This window comes from Egretta garzetta, unplaced genomic scaffold, assembly GCF_000687185.1.
Source record: "Egretta garzetta isolate BGI_Z169 unplaced genomic scaffold, ASM68718v1 scaffold367, whole genome shotgun sequence".
Taxonomy (NCBI): domain Eukaryota; kingdom Metazoa; phylum Chordata; class Aves; order Pelecaniformes; family Ardeidae; genus Egretta; species Egretta garzetta.
The window spans coordinates 545,263-552,137 of NW_009260192.1; positions in this window are offsets into that span (position 1 = coordinate 545,263).

Sequence of the window (6,875 nt, forward strand, 5' to 3'; positions counted from 1 at the left end):
TCCCTCAAGGGAGGAGTGGGTGGGCCTGCTAGTTGTCTGGGCCTGAGAGGTAGGAAACACCCCAGCATCAGCCCTGGCTCCAGAAGCAAGCAACACAACTGTGTTGGTAATTGCAAGCTGCGCGGGGACTTTTGACAGCCCTACCCCGCACAGACTCATCCCTGTCTGGGAGGAAAATGGTGTTTTTCTGTAGCGGAGGAAGGGGGGCCGTGGTCTCCTCTCCGTTTTGATCCACATCCAGTTTAGAGTGTGAGGAGTGGCTTTGGCACAGCTGGCTGGGAGAGGACACACCTTAAACCCGTAGTCTTCTTGACATTTCTTAATCCATCAGCCATTGCCTTAGTGGCGCGAAGACAGTAAGGGCGTCCTCTCCCAGGAGAAATCACGTGTAGCGACGGGGTAGCTCAGCATGGGGCAGAGAGGGGGGCACAGGGGGCTCTGCCAGCTCCCCTCTCCCTCTGTGGGAAAGGCTGCCGAGGCGCTGGGTGCCAGCAGCACCCTATCCCTCGGGTGCTGGGCCCTCGGGCTTGTCTGCTTCCCTTGGCAGCAGTCCCGGTGACTCCTCCAGCCCCCGTCCCTGTGCCTGTCGCGCACAGCTTCTCCTGGGTGCCGGCGTGAGGTGTGTGGGGGGTCAATAATGCTAAATGGGGTTGTTTCAGGGAGGGATACCGTGGCAAGCTGCCAGCCCCTGGTTGGGAAAAAAAAATCTTATTCCCTTGAAGGCAGTTTCTCTGAACAGAGCTCCCTGCCCTTAGGGAAAGCCACCAAGGAGAGCTTGGCACTGACCCCTCCAGAGTTTCAAGCACCGGTGCCTGCTTTTGCAGGATGCGGGACACCAGAAAGTGGTGGGAATGGGCCCCAGCTCTGACTCCTCCAGGGATACGGGTTGAGATGCTGGGTTTTTCCCCATCCTTCCTCATGCCTGTTCCCACCCATCGCTACCTCCTAGGCTCTGCCATGTGTTGCATGGCCTCAGTAACCTTTCCCACCTGTTTTTATTATTTTTTTAAGGGATTATTTCTAACCTGGGCCCCTTCACTGTCACGTTTGGTCCCGTGGACAACTTCTGCCATCAAGAGAGATGAGCCCTGCAGGATGGGGATGGATGAATGGCAGCATGGGGAGGAAGGGGACAGGAGGAGAAAGCCAGGTACTGTGCTGCGGTCACCTTCTCCCCAAATCACATGGTGGGGGGGATTGCGCTGGACATCGCTCAGCCTGTCGAGGCAAAGCGATGCTGGCTCGAGCAGCCCTGCACCCCACTGGATCTGGGGGATGGTCTGAGGTCTGCTCCTGATGTGGTGAAATCCTGAGGGAGCCTTGTGGCTCCTCTGGGATGCAGAGGGAGGTGAGGTTTTGAAATGGTGGTAGAAATGTGTGGAGGGCTTTCCTCCTGTTTCTGAGGGGTTATAGCAAGTGCAAAGGGTGAGCAAAGCCAGTCAGCTGGTGAGATGAGGCTGTAATTAAAGCCTTCTGACCTCCTTGCCTTACCTAATTTCTCTTAAATCGAACCTTAAATCTACTTTCCTTTTCCTTACCCAAGGATAAATGCAAAGTAACACAATTAGGTTCAATGAAAAAACAAATAGAAGAAAACTGATCAGAGATAAGAATCTGATTTCATCAACTGGTGGTCTTTCTCCTACTTCCTCGCTCTGGCAAAACCTCAATTGCCAAGGGTACCTTTGCCTCATCTGTCATTCAAAAATATCATTCCTCTTTAATTTTAACACCCAAAGCCTCCAGCCAAGCAAATATTTAGCGTGAGCAAAGCTTGTACCAAACAAACTGGGACAAATTCCCCACCACTGTAATTATCCTCCACCACTATTTGCTCTCAAATAGCCAGGTACTCTTGCAGGGAGGCTGTGGCTCACCAGAGCCCTGAGGCATCGTACAGGGCTGCTCTGGCCGTTTTTCCCACAGCAAATCCTTCCTTTCTCCCCCAGAAAAGTGCTCCGGATTTAGTACGGGCACATGGCTCCCCAAGCAGTGAGGGCTCGCCTGTGCCGGTGGAGAGCAGAGGTGAAACCGGCACATGGCTCTCCTCTGTGCCCACGTGTGGAGGCTTGCCCAAAGTCTGCTGAGCCGTGCCTCTGAAAGCAATCTCCCAGAGACTGGGGAGTCTCCACAGCATACCTACATATCCTAAAAAACCCATGGCACTGGGGCCTCATCTTCACACCCATGAAACGGCGGTTGTCCTTCCCTGGGGGCTTTGGGGGGGAGAGGGAAGAGGCTGTGTGAGATGTAGCAGATGGATTCCTTCAGTCCTGCCTCAGTGCCCAGTGTCCAGATTAGCTTTCCACGTGCAGATAGGAGTTATTTTCTTCCCTGATTTCATGCATCTGGTTGTGCGGGGGAGACTTACCAGCATGCTCTACTGGAAACATTCATAGGAAGACATATCCTTAGTTTAGGCCCAAGGATAATAAAAATCAGCGGGGTATGCCTTTCGCCCCCTGTGAGTGGAAGGGGAAATGAGACACTGCTTTTTGCAAGGATATTCTGGTTTGCTTGTAAGGCAGTTTTTGGCACACTTCCTAGAAAGCACCCTTGATTTTTGTTTCTATTTTCCCATTAAGCAATTAAATTCAATTTTGGAAAATGTTCAACCTGCCACTTCAATCTTTTTAATGTAGTGTAAGTAACTATAGTTTGCTCTGTTTAAAGCAGCACTGCTGGACTGCAGTCCTGTGTGGATGTACATAGGTTGCTATAAGTAGCCTGTTGCTATGGGTTAGCCTTGGTGGGCAGCTCAGCCCCCACCAGCCGCTCGCTCACTCCCCCCAAGTGGGGTGGGGGAGAGAATTGGAAGGGTGAAAGTACAAAAACTCGTGGGTTGAGATAAAGACAGTTTAATAGGGAAAGCAAAAGCCGTGTGCACACACAAAGCAAACCAAGGAATTCGTTCGCTACTTCCCATGGGCAGGTGGGTGTTCAGCCATCTCCAGGAAAGCAGGGCTCCATCACACGTAATGGTGACTTGGGAAGACAAACGCCATTACTCCGAATGTTTCTCCCCTTTCCTCCTTGTTCCCCCAGCTTTATGTGCTGAGCATGGCATCATAAGGTGTGGAATAGCCCTTGGGTCAGTTGGGGTCAGCTGTCCCAACTGCATCCCCTCCCAGCTTCTTGTGCACCCCCAGCCGCCTCGCTGGTGGGGTGGGGTGAGAAGCAGAAAAGGCCTTGATTCTGTGTAAGCCCTGCCCAGCAGGAACAAAAACATCCCTGTATTATCAACGCTGTTTTGGTCACAAATCCAAAACATAGCATCATATGAGCTGCTGTGAAGAAAATTAACTCTATCCCAGGCAAAACCTATGGAGCTGTTATTTCCAGTGAGGTGGAGTAATAAGCCAGAGCTTTTATCCTGGTATTTTGTTACAAGTGCATTGTTCAAAGGACATTGGGTGGACAAGTTTTGTAGGTAAAGCTAAAATCTCTTATTACACCAACTGTTAGAACTGTAAAAAATTAAGACGCTCTTTTGGGAACAGCGTCAATCTTTGCTCTGGGGCTGTAGGCATGAAAACTAGTTTTTTTCCACCTGTACCAATTAGTTTAATAAAAGACACAGGCTTGCAACTCATAGCAGGTGACTGCCTCTGTACCACTGAGGCTACAACAGGACAAAAAGTATAAAAGTAGCACCTGAGCAGGAGGAGTTCTGCAAGTATACAGCGAGTGTGTAATTCAGGTCAAAGAAATGAACAAATTAACCTGCCAAATTCAATAACTCAACATGGCACGTAATCCAAAGTTCAACTTTGTTTAGGCTTTTATTGCTTGCTCAGGACCAACAGTTCCAGTTACTTGCTGCTGTTTGGATTTCTTTTGAGTGTGCGTGTTAGCACTGTTGTTTCAAAGAAGTAATAAAACTTCAAAAAGTGGACTTTGAGTTTACACTGTTTGTGCTTGGGAATTGAAGGTTTTTAAATGGAATTTGTCTTTATCACCTGGGGGGGGGGGGGCGGGGGGGGGGAGGAGAGAGAGAGAGAGAGAGAGGCGGGGAGCGGGCAGGAGGGAGATCTTTACATATCTACATCATCTTGAATTTCAAAGGGCTTTACAAATCTTAGTCTTCCAAAATCTACTAAAATGTTGTGCTTTGCATGTGATTATATGAAGCTCATTAGTAAGGGTACTAATGAGCCTCTACACACCCGAGGCAGATAAATGAGGTTCCAGAGTAAAATGATTTGCTTAAGGTCAGACTCCTGTAAGTTGACAGCAGAGCTGGAAATAGAAACCATTGTTTCCCAGTCCCTCGTACCATATTCCCACGGATAGAATGTGTTGGTTTGTTTTTTTTTCCAAAGATGAAAACACTGCTGTTTGTTCATTCTGTTTTGCTTCTTGTGCTTTCCATGTAATCTTCACGAATGCAAATGTCCTGACCTAGAGCTATATAAGGCCTTCATTAAAAACCTCTCCGCAATATCAGTCCTCATGCAATTGTATGAACCAGAAGGGATAGCCCAATTTAACAATTCCCACGCCTCATAAAATGATTGGCCTACTTTCTTTAAAGTGGGTTTAAGCCATAGCCCCCAATGTGATTTAACACGGAAGCCACACTATTAATTGTCTATCTATCTTCTGCCATTAAGGTAGGGAGCTACTGGAAAGTGAGGGAAAAGTCTTTCATGCGCTAATAGCCAATTTTGCATGTTTTTTTAATCTTTATTTGCAGGCTGCAACAGAGTGCGCTGACCTTCCTCCTCCCTTCCGCTTTGAGGAGCTGTAATTGGGATGGGGATGAATGCAGGGAGGTGCAGAACTGGTGCTGCACGAGAGAAGCCCCAGTATAGGTGTGAGGGCTCTGCCCTGGACACGGGCAGCCACCCAAACACCCCGTGCCCACATCCCAGAGAGAAACTGGGGATAGCATTCCCACCCCAGGAACGGAGACAGGCTGCCTTAGGGAGATGCCGAGAAACTCCCAGTTATACCCTTCAGAGGGTACCGCACCTCCACTGTGCTTTACCTGCAAAGGGGTAAGCCTCCTCCCTGCTTTTCCCCTTCTCTCCCCTAATTCCTCTCCTTCCCCCCATACGTAGAGCATGCCTTTTCCTCGCTTGCCTGGTATTGTTGGAGCAGAACAGCTGTTGGTCTTGTCAACAGTTTGGAGCAAGGCCAGTGAAAGGGGGGTTTGGCAATTCTAGGCTTGCAGGGAAGACTCGTGGCCCAGAAAAAAAAGATTTATATATACACACACATATATATGTATATATACACATATATGCATATATACATATGAGAGAGAAAGCAAGGGAGAGAGTCAGCCAAGAAGCCTACCATGTGAGTGCATGCGCAAATTTTTTTGGCAGGGCACATGTGACTTTGTGCCTGCACGTTTTATACCATTTCTATGTACTCTTCTCACCCTGAGCCCGTTTTAAGCTGGGGACACGACATCATTCCCTGGGACGGCAGTGCCGAGGAAGCCATCGGTACTCACAGTCATGGTTTACCTGTGGCTGGCCCTTGTGGCACGCGTGGGACGGGCCCATCCATCCCCGGGCAGATGTTGTTTTCTCCGTCAGCGCTCGAGCCGGTGTGGGTAACACTGGCAAGTGGAGCGTGGTAAACGAAAAGCAAACAGTTTACTTCTTGTATAAACCAAGGAGATGAACACTCGTTCTCCTACTTATCTCGGCAGGGCTGAATCAAATGGTGGCCACAGAGTTCAAATACCTCACGCTGATTAAAATCGGGGGGTTTTTTTGTAGGTTAGCTGAAAACAGACTACTTTTTCAATGCACTGAGACAATAGCAATCAAAGCTGTAAAACTGTGTTCTTCTTTTGGCACTAGCCCATTGTAAACAGTGAGCTACCAGGCTTAATGAGGCAATTCTGTACCATCACTTTTAATAACTGAATGTTTGTCTCCCGGCTATTCAGGTGGGCTATTACTGGTATTTCATATTACTGGCAATGTTGTTATCCATTCTGTGCCAGCGCTGGCACAGAGCAAGGTGATTTTTCTAGGCAGCAGCCCTGCAATAGCATTTTTCTGGATTTAACGGAGAGAAAGGCCGGGCAAAGCCACCCAACGCTTGTATTCAGCTTTCCTTTTTCCTTGCAAACGTCATTTCAGACACCGAAAGAGTTAAACGAAATAATTACAGGCATAAGCATGTTGATTCTAGCTTCTGTTATGGCAAACATAAAAATGTATTGACCTAAAAGGTAAATGTTGATTGAAGCAAAAAGCTGATGTCCGTATAAACTCTAAAGCACTCTGTATCTTGATGTTTGACAGATGAACACCGTACTGTATATATAGGGTGAAAGACTTAGGTTTGTTTTAATTAGGTGGATGATAATCTGGTGATTGTGGTTCTCATTTCAAGTGTAACAATTTACGGCATGACTAATTTTGCTGAAAGAAACGAAATTGTCAGCGTCAACCTGGAGGGCTGAGCAAACTGTTAAATGATGGCAATTAATTCTATCAATGACATCAATGGGGGTTTCAGAGCAAAAGGTTTGTATGTTCTGCCTAGTCTGTCCAAATTCACAGGGTGATTTTTTTTTCTGACCAGTGTGTTTTGTACCAACATTTCCTCCCCACCCAGAAATCTGCCAGTGGAGATCAGTTTGTGGCTGAAGCCGTAGACATTTGGTCCCAGTACCATCCCTCCCTCCCTCCCCTGCGGATGTGCTGGTTTGGGCTTCTCCCCTTCCTCTTGCCTGCCACAGCCCAGGCTGGGCCCCTTGTGCACATCACCCCACCGTCGTCAGCCTTTCTTCGTGTAAACCAGTGGATCTGAGCTCATTTTTTTCTCTTTCCCCACTTTTGCACAGCACTGAATTATCTCCTGAGAGCTCAGCAGCTCTGGGCAAGCTGGCCTGCCGAGGACAGGGC